Source organism: Symphalangus syndactylus, chromosome 22 (genome assembly GCF_028878055.3).
Source record: "Symphalangus syndactylus isolate Jambi chromosome 22, NHGRI_mSymSyn1-v2.1_pri, whole genome shotgun sequence".
Classification (NCBI taxonomy): Eukaryota; Metazoa; Chordata; class Mammalia; order Primates; family Hylobatidae; genus Symphalangus; species Symphalangus syndactylus.
Genome location: NC_072444.2, coordinates 67,842,723 through 67,858,236, shown reverse-complemented (window position 1 = coordinate 67,858,236; position 15,514 = coordinate 67,842,723). Strand labels below are relative to the sequence as shown.

The 15,514-nt window shown below is 38.2% G+C and overlaps 1 pseudogene; it reads left to right on the top strand.

Annotated features, from left to right (window-relative positions):
* Nucleotides 1–6,878: 6,878 nt before the first annotated feature.
* Nucleotides 6,879–10,563, top strand: LOC129472179 (cytochrome b-like; annotated as a pseudogene).
* The last annotated feature ends 4,951 nt before the right edge of the window (nt 10,564–15,514 follow it).

Genomic DNA, 15,514 nt, shown 5'->3' with positions numbered 1-15,514 from the left:
TTGTGATCTATAATTCTAGTAGTTACTGAAAATCTGGATTTTTCATTTTCCTTTTTTTTCTTAAAAGAAAAGCATCTTCAGATTAGACTTTTAGTTACCCAAAAATCACCTGCAAGTCCACTTCCAGCCTAAAATAACCACAAAAATTTATCAAGCAGGATTTCCTGTTTATACAGATTTTTGTATATGCATGTTTACATATATATGTACATATATACCTCCAATCACCTAATCAGTAATCGATTGATCTCTATCCAACAATGATTCGTTCAACTTGTACTAAAACAAATAATAACTATCCATAATATTAAAGGACAAACCTGATCCCTTATACTGATATCACTAATGTTCGTCATTGCCTCAACCAATCTCCTCGGGTTTCTACCCTATTCATTTACAGCAACTACCCGATTATCAATAAATGTAGGTATAGCAATCCCCTTGTGAGCAGGCGTAGTAATCACAGGCTTCCGCTTTAAAATCAAAACCTCCTTAGCTCAGTTTTTACCACAAGGCACACCTATGCCACTTATCCCTATACTAGTGGTCATTGAAACTATTCGCCTATTTATTCAACCAGTAGCATTAGCTGTGCAATTAACAGCCACCATTACAGCCAGTCACCTATTGATACATTTAATTAGAGGAGGCACACTAGTATTATCAACTATTAGTATCTCCACAGCTTCAATCTCTCTCATTATTCTAATCTTACTGACCATTCTCAAATTTGCTGTAGCTCTTATTCAGGCTTATGTCTTCACACTACTAGTAAGCCTTTATTTACATGATAATACACAATGACCCACCAAACACAAGCCTACCATATAGACAAACCCAACCCCTGACCACTAACAGGAGCTCTCTCGGCTCTCCTAATAACATCTGGCCTGGCCATATGATTTCACTTTAACTCCATTACTCTTTAACGTTAGATCTACTGACCAATACACTAACTACATATCAATGGTAACATGATATTATCTGAAGAAGTACGTTTCAAAGCGATGATACAACAGTTGTCCAAAAAGGTGTCCGATATGGAATAATTCTATTTATTATCTCAGAGGTACTTCTCTTTGCTGGTTTCTTCTGGGCATTCTACCACTCTAGCCTAGCTCCAACTCCAGAGTTTGGGGGATATTGACCTCCAACAGGCATTCCTCCCGTCAATCCTTTAGAAGTACCCCCCCTTGAATACATCTGTGTTACTTGCTGCAGAAGTTTCAATTACTTGAGCTCATAACAGCCTGATGAAAGGTAGTCAAAAGCAAATAATTCAAGCACTAGCTGTCATATTTACCTTACGCATATACTTCACCCTTCTACAAGTTTCAGGATGCTTCAAGGCCCCTTTTACTATCTCTGATGGAATTTATGGCTCAACGCTCCTTTTTTTTTTTTTTTGAGACAGAGTTTCGCTCTTGTTGCCCAGGCTGGAGTGCAATGGTATGATCTTGGCTCACTGAAACCTCTGCCTCCCACGTTCAAGCAATTCTCCTGCCTCAGCATCCTGAGTAGCTAGGATTACAGGTATGCACCACCAGGCCTGGCTAATTTTGTATTTTTAGTAGAGATAGGGTTGCTCCATGTTGGTCAGGCTGGTCTCAAACTCTCGACCTCAGGTGATCTGCCGACCTCAGCCTCCCAAAGTGCTGTGATTACAGGTGTCAAAGTTTCTCACTATCTGCCTCCTCCGTCAATTAAAATTCCATTTTACATCTAACTACCACTTTGGCTTTGAAGCCACCACCTGATATTGACACTTCGTAGATGTAGTGTGACTATTGTTATATGTCTCTATCTACTGATGAGGATCTTACTCTTTTAGTATAAGCAGTACCATTGACTTCCAATCAATAAGTTTCCATAATATCCAAAAAAGAGTAATTAATCTGACACTAGCCCTAGTAACTGACACCTTACTGGCCCCAATACCAATAGTAATCACATTTTGACTCCCACAACTTAATATGTATATAGAAAAATCCAGCCCTTTTGAATGTGGATTTGATCCATTAACCTCCGCCCGCCTCCTCGTCTCCATAAAATTCTTCCTAGTGGCCACCACATTTCTCCTGTTCGACTTAGAAATCGCTCTACTCCTACCCCTGCCATGAGCCCTTCAAACAAACAACCTGACACTAATAATCAGCACAGCCCTTATATTAGTTACCATTTTAATCCTAGGCTTGATTTAGGAATGAACTCAAAAAGGATTAGATTGAGTTGAATTGGTAAATAGTTTAAATTAAAATGAATGATTTCGACTCATTAGATTATGATAGAACATATTTACCAAATGCCCTTTATTTATGTCAATATTGTATTAGCATACACCATAGCACTTCTGGGAATATTAGTCTATCGGTCCCACCTACAATCATCCCTATTATGCCTAGAAGGCATAATATTATCAATATTCATTATAATTACTCTTCTAACTTTAAATATACATTTCGCTCTAGCATCCATAATACTCATTATTCTCCTAGTATTTGCTGCCTGTGAAGCTGCAGTGGGCTTTGCCGTACTAGTTTCAGTCTCCAACATATACAGCCTAGATTATGTACAAAATCTAAATTTACTTCAATGCTAGAAGTTATTATTCCAAAAATTATACTGTTACCAATAACATGACTCTCTAAAAACTCTATATTCCAAATTAACATGACTATTCACAGCCCATTCATCAGCCTTATTACTCTACTATTTTTTAACCAATTAAATGATAACTCATCTAACTTCTCATTAATCTTCTCCTCTGACCCTCTAACTTCACCCCTTCTAATCTTAACAACTTGACTACTACCTCTTATAATTCTAGCAAGCCAATATCACCTTTCCAATGAGTCACCCCCATGGAACAAACTCTATATTTCCATATTAATTTCCCTACAAATTTTTTTAATCATAGCATTCACAGCCACAGAACTAATTATATTTTATATTCTCTTTGAAGCCACACTTATTCCTACCCTAATTATCATCACCTGCTGAGGTAACCAATCAGAACGCCTCAATGCAAGCTCATATTTCTTATTTTACACACTAGTAGGGTCCCTTCCCATACTTGTTACACTTGTCCATACTGAAAATACCTCGGGTTCTCTAACTATAACTGTAATAATATTTGCCACCCAAGAACTATTAAACTCCTGTTCTAATAATCTTATATGATTAGCATGTATTTTAGCTTTTATAGTAAAAATGCCTCTATATGGACTTCACCTAAGACTCCCCAAAGCCCACGTGGAAGCCCCTATTGCTGGTTCAATAGTACTTGCAGCAGTACTCCTAAAGCCAGGTGGCCACGGTATTATACGGCTTACCCTTACCCTCAACCCCCTAACAGAATATATAGCCTACCCCTTCCTCATCCTATCCTTATGAGGGATTTTATGACAAGCTCTATTCGTCTATGACAAACTGATTTAAAATCACTTATCGCGTATTCCTCCGTAAGCCACATGGCACTTGTTATTATAGCTATTGTTATTCAAACCCCTTGAAGCTTCACAGGTGCAGTCACCCTTATAATTGCCCGTGGACTCACTTCATCCTTACTATTCTGCCCAGCAAATTTGAATTATGAGCGAGTCCATAGCCGAATTATATTACTTACCTGAGGCCTTCAAACACTGCTTCCACTGATAGCCTCTTGATGACTTTTAGCAAGTCTTACTAACCTTGCCTTACCCACTGCTATTAATCTAGTAGGAGAACTCTTCCTCGCCCTGGCTTCATTCTCCTGATCAAACATCACCATTACGCTTATAGGACTTAATATACTAATTACAGCCCTTTACTCCTTACATATGCTAACCACAACACAACGAGGGACACTTGTGTATTACATTAACAGTATTAAACCCTCCTTCACATGAGAAAATACGTTAATACTTATACATTTTGCACCTATCTTCCTATTATCCTTAAACCCTATAATTATTATGCGGTTTGCATACTGTAAATGTAGTTTAACCAAAACATTAGATTGTGAATCTGATAATAGAAGCCTGCAAATTCTTATCTACCAAGAAAGTATGCAAGAATTGCTAACTTATGCCCCCATGCCTAATAACATGGCTTTCCAGACTTTTAAAGGATAAGAGCTATCCATTGGTTACAGGAACGAAAAATACTGGTGCAACTCCAGGTAAAAGTAATAAACATGTATTTTACCACTACTGTAACAACCCTAATCCCCTTAATCTTACCAATCATTACTACCTTAGCCAACCCCTGCAAAAAGGATTCACATCCATACTATGTAAAAATATCTATTGCATGCACCTTTATTATCAGCCTCATCTCTACCACAATATATATATTTATAGACCAAGAAGTAATCATCTCAAACTGCCATTGAATAACAACCCAAACTCTTAAACTCTCACTAAGCTTCAAACTATACTACTTCTCCACAGTATTTATCCCAGTAGCACTATTTGTTACCAGATCTATTGTAGAGTTCTCAATAGGATATATAAACTCAGACCCTTATATTAATCAATTTTTCAAATATTTACCCATTTTCCTCAGCAGAATGTTAATTCTAATTACTGCCAATAACTTCTTTCAACATTTTATCGGATGAGAAGGTGTGGGAATTATGTCTTTTTTACTAAATGGCTGATGATACGGCCGAACAGACGCTAATACAGTAGCCCTCTGAGCGGTCCTGTATAACCGCAGAGGCGATATTGGCTTTATTTTAGCTATAGCATGATTCCTCTTATTCTCCAACACATGAGAGCTTCAGAAAGTATTTATTCTAAATCCTACCTCCAATTCCTTTCCATTAATTAGTCTTCTCCTAGCAGCAGCGGGAAAGTCAGCTCAATCTGGCTTTCATCCCCGACTTCCTTCCACCGCAGAAGCCCAACTCCAGACCCAGCCCTACTCCACCCTAGCACTATAGTTGTAACAGGGGTTTTTCTACTTATCTGCTTCTACCCTTGAATAGAAAATAACCTATTAATCCAAACCTTTACAGTATATTTAGGGGCTATGACCACCTTATTTACAGCAATCTGTGATCTAACACAAAATGACATCAAAAAGATCGTAGCATTCTCCACCTCAAGCCAACTAGGCTTTATTAATAGTCACAACTGGCATTAATCAATCACACCTAGCATTTCTTCATATCTGCACCCGCAGCTTTTTTAAAAGCTATGTTATTTGTATGTTTAGAATCCATCATCCATAATCTCAATGATGAACAAGACATCTGAAAAATAGGACTAGTCAAGACTTTACCCCTCACTTCCTCCTCCCTTATTATTGGCAGCCTTGCACTTACAGGTGTGCCTTTCCTCACAGGCTTTTATTCTAAAGACCTCATTATCAAAACTGCAAACATGTCATATACCAACACCTGAGCCCTTTCTAGTCCTCTTGTTGTAACCTCCCTAACAGCTGTCTGTAGCACCTGAATTATTTTCTTTGCTCTGATAGGACAACCTCGCTTCACAACTCTGATTAATATTAACAAAAATAACCCCTTCCTAATTAACTCAATTAAGCATCTAATAATTGGCAGTATCTTAGCTGGATTTATCATTACCAATAGTATTACTCCTATTTCATCCCCACAAAAAAACTATGCCACTTCACCTAAAATTCACAGCCCTATGTGTGACCACCTTAGGCATCTTACTAGCAATGGAGCTAAATTTTATAACTAACAACCTTAAGCTAAGGTATCCATCACAGACATTTAACTTCTCCAATATATTAGGTTTTTACTCAGCCACATTCCACCATACAACCCCCCACTCAAGCCTATTTACAAGCCAAAATCTGGCCTCACTTCTACTAGACCTAATTTGGTTAGAAAAGTCCACACCAAAAACCATTCCACAAACCCAAATATCAGCTGCCATTACTGTATCTACTCAAAAAGGCCTAATTAAACTTTACTTTCTCTCCTTTTTTATTTTGCTCCTTCTAACTCTAAATTATCTATTACCTTGAGTAATTTCATTTACAACATAAATACTAACCAACAATGTTCAACCAGCAACTACCAGCAATCAACATCCATAACTGTACAAAGCAGCCACACTGACAGAATCCTCACTCAATAAACCCATCCCCTCACCCTCAAAAATTATTCAACTCCACATGCTATTAAAATTAATTGTGATGACCATCCCATCATACTCAACTATTCACCAAATCAACACCAACCCTATTAATAACCCTAATAATAAAGCCCCTCAAATGGCAATAGTTGACCCTCATGTTTCAGGGTATTCCTCAATAGCCATTGCCACAGTATAATCAAAAAGAGCCATTATACCACCCAAATAAATTTAAAAGACAATTAACCCCACGAAAGCCTCATCAAAGTTCAACACAATACCACAACCCACAGCACCACTAATAATCATCCCTGGACCTCCATAAATAGGAAACGGCTTCAAAGAAAAACCTACAAGGCCGGGCGAGGTGGCTCACGCTTGTAATCCCAGCACTTTGGGAGGCCGAGGCGGGCGGATCATGAGGTCAGGAGATCGAGACCACGGTGAAACCCCGTCTCTACTAAAAATACAAAAAATTTAGCCGGGCATAGTGGCGGGCGCCTGTAGTCCCAGCTACTCGGGGGGCTGAGGCAGGAGAATGGCGTGAACCCAGGAGGTGGAGCTTGCAGTGAGCCGAGATCGCGCCACTGCACTCCAGCCTGGGGGACAAAGCGAGACTCCGTCTCAAAAAAGAAAAAAAAAAAAAAAAGAAAGAAAAACCTACAAACCCTATAAGAAAAAGAATACTTAATAGAAATAAAACATATGCCATTATTCCTACCTGGACTATAACCATGACTAATGGTATTAAAAAAACATCCTTGTGTTTCAACTATAAGAATACTAATGACCAAAATATGCAAAACACACTCGCTAATAAAAGTTATTAACCGTTAATTCATTGATCTTCCCACACCATCCAACATTTCTACATGATGAAACTTTGGCTCACTTATTGGTGCCTGCTTAATTCTCCAAATCATCACAGAATGATTTCTGGCTGTACACTACACATTGGATACCTTAACTGCCTTCTCTTCAGTCGCCAATATCAGCCGGGATGTAAACTACGGCTGAATAATCTGCAATTTTCATGCTAACGGCGCTTCAATATTTTTCATCTGCCTCTTTCTACATGTTGGCCGAGGTTTATATTATGGGTCATTTATATTTCTAAGAACCTGAAATATTGGCATTATCCTCCTACTCACAACCATAGCAACAGCATTTATAGGTTACATACTCCCATGAGGCCAAATATCATTCTGAGGTGCTACAGTAATTACAAATCTACTATCAGCCATCCCATACATGGAAACTGACCTAGTATAATGAATCTGAGGTGGATTCTCAGTTGACAAAGCCACCCTTACACAACTTTTAGCCTTCCATTTTGTCTTTCCCTTCATCATTGCAGCTCTAACAACTGTTCTCCTTTTATTCTTACATGAAACAGGATATAATAACCTTCGGGGATCTCATCAGACCCTGACAAAATCACTTTCCACCCTTACTACATAATCAAATATATTCTAGGCCTAACTCTCCCCCTCCTCCTCCTAATAATCCTAGTACTATTTTCACCTGATCTCCTGAGCCACCTGGATAATTGCACTTTAGCCAATACCCTCAATACCCCAACCCACATTAAACTAGAGTGATACTTTTAGTTTGTATATGCAATCTTATGATCCATCCCTAACAAACTAGGAGGTATGCTGGCCCTTATATCCTCCATTCGCATTCCAGCAGTCATTCCTATACTTCACACATCTAAACAACAAAACATAGTATTCTGTCCAGTAAGTCAATGCCTGTTCTGAATCTTAGTGCTGACCTGCTCACACTCACATGAACCAGAGGGCGGTGAGTCGACTACCCTTTCATTATCATCGGACAGACAGCATCCATTATGTACTTCTTTACTGTCCTCACCCTTATACTAATCATTGCCCTAATTGAAAACAAGCTACTAAATGAAACTGCCCTTGTAATATAATTCAATACTCTGGTCTTGTAAACGAGAAATGGAGAATTTCCTCCCCAGTACAACTCAGGAAAAAAAGCATTCCCGCTTCACCATCAACACCCAAAGCTGAAATTCTGATTAAACTATTCCTTGTACTTTTTTCAGCACACACTTTAACTACCATGCCAGTATTAATGAACTAGCACTAATATGTTAGTGCTCTTATGTACTTTGTGCATTACTGCTAGCCCCCATGAATAATATATTGTACTATAATTGCTTAACTGTACATAGTACATTAATACATCAAGGTACATTAAAAATACAATCCACATAGATAGAAGCATGTATTAATAACTCTCCAACTATCGCACATTCACTATCATTAATCGTACAACAAAACCCAGTCAATACAAATATCGACCCATACTAAAAATCCTTAATATTACATAGCACATAAAATTGTTCATCGAACATAGCACATTTCAGTCAAAAAAGTCCTTATCAACATGAATATCCCCTCCCAAATTTTGGTCTCTTAATCTACTATCCTCCAAGAAATCATCATCCCTCTCGGGAGTGCTACCTTCCTCGCTCCAGGCCTGTAACACTTGGGGGTGAGTATACTGAAACTATATCTGGCATCTGGTTCTTACCTCAGGGCCATAAAACTAAGATCGCCCACACGTTCCCCTTAAATAAGACATCTCGATGGACTAGTGACTATCACCCTATTAACCAGTCACTGGAGCACTGTCATGCATTTGGTATTTTTAACTTTGGGGGATGCTATTACTCACCATTGCGAAAGGCCTGGTCCCCTCCAAATCACTGTAGACAAACTCGGATTTGATTTCTGCCAAACTAGTTGTAGAAACTGAGCTTATATTTAATATTCTGGCCTGGCATAACAACCATAAGGTGTTAACTAATTCATGCTTGAAGGATATAATGAGTAACCAATAGACAGGTATGCACAATCACGTATGCACGATCACGTATGCATGATCACGTAGGCATGATCATGTACATGTATTTTCAAGAACTATTTTCGATTTAATCCACAAACCTCCCTTCCCCACCTCTGACTTTACCATCAACCTAGCTAAGTGTACCCTTGCCAAACCCCAAAAACAAGAGACTTAAACCCAGTCAGAGTCCAAAAGTCATATTTTAATCATGAATAACCCAACAGCTACCCTTTGATTGATGTGTTTCCCAAAAATCTAAAAAATCCTCCTACTAAATTAAGCCTCTACTTATATAACAAATAAAATAACTAAATTTTTCACCCTGGTACTAATAGAATACCTTGAACATAACCCTCTGAAAGTGCTACCCATAAACAACATCCTAAAACAATTATCCCAATGTCAAACCCCTCTCAATCAAACTTCTGCCAATTCAAGTTAAACCCCTTAAGTTACCATAATTGTAAATGACTATTTCTTCCCCTTATATTTTAACTTTATACTCAAACATTTATGCAGTTAATGTAGCTTAATTATTCCAAGCAAGACACTGAAAATGTCTAGATGGGTCTGCACAACCCCATAAACATAAAGGTTTGGTCCTGCTCTTTCTGTTAACTCTTAGTAAGATTACACATGCAAGCATCCCCATCCCAGTGAAGATGCCCTCTAGATCACCTCAATCAAAAGGAGCAAGTATCAAGCACGCACAAATGCAGCTAAAATACTTTGTTCAACCACACCCCCACAGGAAACAGCAGTGATAAATCTTTAGCCACAAGCAAAAGTTTAACTAAACTCTACTAATACTTAGGGTTGGTCAATTTTGTGCTAGCCACCGTGGTTATATGATTAACCCAAGCTAATAGATCTGGGCGTAAAGAGTGTTTAAGATCTACCCTTAATAAAGATAACTCCATCTACGTTGTAAAAAAACTCCAGTTGAAATAAAATGCACTACAAAAGTGGCTTTAATATCCTGAAAACACAATAGCTAAGACCCAAACTGGGATTAGATACCCCACTATGCTTAGCTCTAAACTATAATAGTTAAAATTAACAAAACCATTTACCAGAATACTACAAGCAACAGCTTAAAACTCAAAGGACTTGGTGGTGCTTTATATCCCTCTAGAGGAGCCTGTTCTATAATTGATAAACCCCAATGCACCTCACCACCTCTTGCCCCCAGCCTATGCGCCGCCATCTTCAGCAAACCCTAGAAAGGTTGCAAAGTAAGCACAAGTATACACATAAAAATGTTAGGTCAAGGTGTAGCCTATGAGGCTACATTTTCTTTACCCAGAAAATCTCATGATAACCTTTATGAAATCTAAGGGCTCAAAGGGGATTTAGCAGTAAACCAAGAGCAGAGTGCTTGGTTGAATAGGGTCATGAAGCACGCACACACCACCCATAACCATCCTCAAATATTATTCTAGAAACAAATATTACTAAAGCTCTCTACCCATATATAGAAGAGATAAGTTGTAACATGGTAAGCATGCTGGAAAGTGTGCTTGGAAAAATCAAAGTGTGTAACTTAACCCAAAGCATCTGGCTTACACCGCAAGATTTCATCACAACTTGATCTCTTTGAGCCAACTCTAGACCCAAACCTCTCTAAAAATATTATCGAATTATCTTAATTAAGTCATTTACCTAAACAAAAGAATAGGTGGTAGAAATTTTCACCTTGGTGCAATAGACATAGTACCATAAGGGAAAGATGAAAAAACTGTCAAGCATAAAAAAGCAAAGACAAACACTTACACCTTCTGCATAACGTATTAACTAGAAATAACTTTACATAGATAACCCCAAAGCCAAGTCTCCCAAAACCAGACAAGCTACTCAAGAACAGCTGAAAGAGCATACCCACCTATGTGGCAAAATAGGGGGAAGATTCATGAGTAGGGGTGACAAGCTTACCAAGCCTGGTGATAGCTGGGTGTCCAAGACAGAATCTCAGTTCAACTTTAAACTTTCCCACAGAATTACTTAATCTCCCTGTAAGTTTAACTGTTAATCTAAAGAGGGACAGGTCTTTAAACTCTAGGAAACAACCTTCCTACAGAGAGTAAAAAATATTACCATCATAGTTGGCCCCAAAGCAGCCACCAATTAAGAAAGCGTTCAAGCTCAACATCTGACTATCCTAAATTCTAATCACACTACTGAACTCCTTACATCACATTGGACTAATCTATTACTTAATAGAAGCAATAATGTTAATACAAGTAACATGAAGATATTCCCCATTACATAAGCTTACATCAGAGCGGAATAATCCACTGATAGTTACAGCCTAATATTAGCAAACGATTTCCTAATTAATTCCCCGGTTCAGGGGGAGAGAGAAAGGAAATGATCAGAAACCAACCACTGTAGGCAATATAATGGCCCCCAGAATGTCCATGCCATAATCCCCAGAATTTATAAATATGCTACCTTACATGGCAAAAGGGACTTTGCAGGTGTGACTAGGGTTAAGAACCTTGAGACTGGGAAATATCATTATCCCAATCTCAATTATCCCCGTGTGTCTATCGAGTCATATGGCGCCTTAAAAGCTGAGAACCTTTCCCAACTGTGATGAGAGACTCCAGAGCAATAATGAGACAGATGCAATGTTGCTGGCTGGAGAAAAGGGCCATGAGCCAAGGAATGTGGGCAGCCTCTAGAAGCTGGAAGAGATAAGGAAAAGGATTCCTCTCTGGATCTTCCAGGAACTATTGCAGCCCTGTCAACCCCCTGATATTAGCCTAGTGAAGCCCATGTTAGACATCCAACCTGCAGAACTGTAAGATAACAAGTGTGTGTTGTTCTAAGCCTCTAAATTTATAGTAATTTGTTATAGCAGCAACAGTAAATGAATTCCCCAACCTAGGATAGAAGTTGAAGAAAAAAAGCTTAATTGAGGAGGTGGTGAATTATAGTAACGGAAGCAGATGGCAACTTGAGGAAGGAACGATAATTTGGGGAAGGAATAGAAGTTAATTATCCTAGGGTTTTTATGGTTTTAGGTATAACATTTAGGTCTTTAATCCATCTTGAATTAATTTTTGTATAAGGTGTAAGGAAGGGATCCAGTTTCAGCTTTCTACATATGGCTAGCCAGTTTTCCCAGCACCATTTACTAAATAAGGAATCCTTTCCCCATTGCTTGTTTTTGTCAGGTTTGTCAAAGATCAGATAGTTGTAGATATGCGGCGTTATTTCTGAGGGCTCTGTTCTGTTCCATTGATCTATATCTCTGTTTTGGTACCAGTACCATGCTGTTTGGGTTACTGTAGCCTTGTAGTATAGTTTGAAGTCAGGTAGCATGATGCCTGCAGCTTTGTTCTTTTGGCTTAGGATTGGCTTGGCGATGTGGGCTCTTTTTTGGTTTCATATGAACTTTAAAATAGTTTTTTCCAATTCTGTGAAGAAAGTCTTTGGTAGCTTGATGGGGATGGCATTGAATCTATAAATTACCTTGGGCAGTATGGCCATTTTCACGATATTGATTCTTCCAACCCATGAGCATGTAATGTTCTTTGATTTGTTTGTATCCTCTTTTATTTCATTGAGCAGTGGTTTGTAGTTCTAGAAGAAAACCTAGGCATTACCATTCAGGACATAGGCATGGGCAAGGACTTCATATCTAAAACACCAAAAGCAATGGCAACAAACTCCAAAATTGACAAATGGGATCTAATTAAACTAAAGAGCTTCTGCACAGCAAAAGAAACTATCATCAGAGTGAACAGGCAACCTACAAAATGGGAGAACATTTTTGCAACCTACTCATCTGACAAAGGGCTAATATCCAGAATCTACAATGAACTCAAACAAATTTACAAGAGAAAAACAAACAACCCCATCAAAAAGTGGGCAAAGGACATGAACAGACACTTCTCAAAAGAAGACATTTATGCAGCCAAAAGACACATGAAAAAATGCTCATCATCACTGGCCATCAGAGAAATGCAGATCAAAACAGTGAGATACCATCTCACACCAGTTAGAATGGCCATCATTAAAAAGTCAGGAAACAACAGGTGCTGGAGAGGATGTGGAGAAATAGGAACACTTTTACACTGTTGGTGGGATTGTAAACTAGTTCAACCATTGTGGAAGTCAGTGTGGCGATTCCTCAGGGATCTAGAACTAGAAATACCATTTGACCCAGCCATCCCATTACTGGCTATATACCCAAAAGACTATAAATCATGCTGCTATAAAGACACATGCACATGTATGTTTATTGCGGCACTATTCACAATAGCAAAGACTTGGAACCAACCCAAATGTCCAACAACAATAGACTGGATTAAGAAAATGTGGCACATATACACCATGGAATACTATGCAGCCATAAAAAATGATGAGTTCATGTCCTTTGTAGGGACATGGATGAAACTGGAAACCATCATTCTCAGTAAACTTTCACAAGGACAAAAAACCAAACACTGCATGTTCTCACTCATAGGTGGGAATTGAACAATGAGAACACATGGACACAGGAAGGGGAACATCACACTCCGGTGACTGTTGTGGGGTTGGGGGAGGGGGGAGGGACAGCATTAGGAGATATACCTCATGCTAAATGACGAGTTAATGGGTGCAGCACACCAACATGGCACATGTATACATATGTAACAAACCTGCACATTGTGCACATGTACCCTAAAACTTAAAGTATAATAATAATAATAATAAAATAAAATAAAATAAATAAAAAAGAAAATTAAAAAGAAAAGAAGTTAATTCTCATGTAAGGTCCATCCCAGATGTTGGGGAACAATAGTGGGTGTTATCAGATAATTTTATTTTTTCCTCTTTGGCTGCTTGCTCATGACAGATCTGAGAAGACACTTCCACATTGCTGATGTTGACTGGATATTAAGATATGTTGCAAGTGCCTCATTCTCCAATTAGTAGAAAGGGTTATAACCAGATAAAACAAGCAAGTATGCAACCAAAGTTGCTAAAAAATGAGCACAAGCAAAATGAGTCTTTGGAACCTGGTAAAGCCAGACTACCCTTGTTTATCAAGTAGGACTAGGTATTTAAGGGCCATGAAACAGGAGATCATTTATAAAAAATTATTCTCATTTTGGTTGATCATGAAATCTAAAAAGTATGTTTAGCTATTGAGGAGGAAGTAATATTTTGGTTAAAGTAGGCAAATTATTCCTATGAGCATGTCAGGCAGGGATTGCTTATAGGAGAAAGTACATTTTTTGCATTTTTAACATTAAGTTAATTAATAATTTATTATTGTAGATTGGATGAGAGTTCTGTGTGGGATGAGATTACTCTATTTCCCCTAATTTCCTGTCTATACATTCTTTTCAAAGCTTTCCAGGCTAGCAGGAAAAACAAACAGTAACAACAACAAAAAAAACAAAACAAAACCTGCCCAGTATGTCCCTAGGGCTGAGGAGTTTTTGACCTTGAAAGCTGAGATCAAGACAGTGCCAATACTCAGGGGATACACGTCGTACTCTATGGGTTTTAGGAGCTGGGATTTGGTTACTATCAGTTAAAGGCATACCACAGAGATATTGCAGGTTCAGTTCCAGACCACCATAATAAAGCACATAATAAACCATGTGTGAATTGAGTTATATAAATTTTTTGGTTTCTCAGCCCATATAAAAGTAATATTTACAAGACACTGTAGTCTATTAAGTGTACAATAGCATATGTCCAAAAATGTACTTTTCAATTAAAGAATATTACTAAAAACTGCTAACGATCATCGAAGACCGTAGCCTTCAGCTGGTGGAGTGTCCTGCCTCAATGTTGGTGGTTGCTGACTGAGCAGAATGGTGGTTGCTGCAAGTTGGGATGGCTGTTGCAATTTCTTAAAATAAGACAACAATGAAGTTTGCAGAATCAGTTGACTCTTCCTTTCGTGAAAGAATCCTCTGCAGCATGTGATGTTGTTTGATGGCATTTTACCCACAATAGAACTTCTTTCAAAATTAGAGATAATCCTTTCAAAACCCATCACAGTTTTATCAACCAAGTTCATGAAATATTCAAAATACTTTGTTGTCATTTCAATGATCAGAGCATAGTCATCAGAAGAAGATGCCACCTCAAAAAACAAAACATCAAAATAAAACAAAACAAAAAACAAAAAACCACATTCTTTGCTCATCCATAAGAAAAAACTCATCATCTGTTAAAGTTTTATCAGGAGACTGAAGCAATTCAGTCACATCTTCAGGCTACACTTCTAATCCTAGCTCTTTTACTATTTCTACAACATCTGCAGATACTCCCTCCACTGAAGTCTTGAACTCCTCAAAGCCATCCATGAGGATTGGAATCAAGTTCATCTAAACTCCTAGTATCAGTGGTATTTTTACCTCCTCACATGAATCATGAAATATTCTTAGTGGCACCCAGAATGGTGAAACATTTAAAAAATGTTTTCAATTTTCTTTGCTCAGGTCCATCAGAGGAATCACTATCTATGGCATCTATAGCCTTGCAAAATGTATTTCTTAAAGAATAAGACTTGCAAATCGAAATTACTCCTTGTT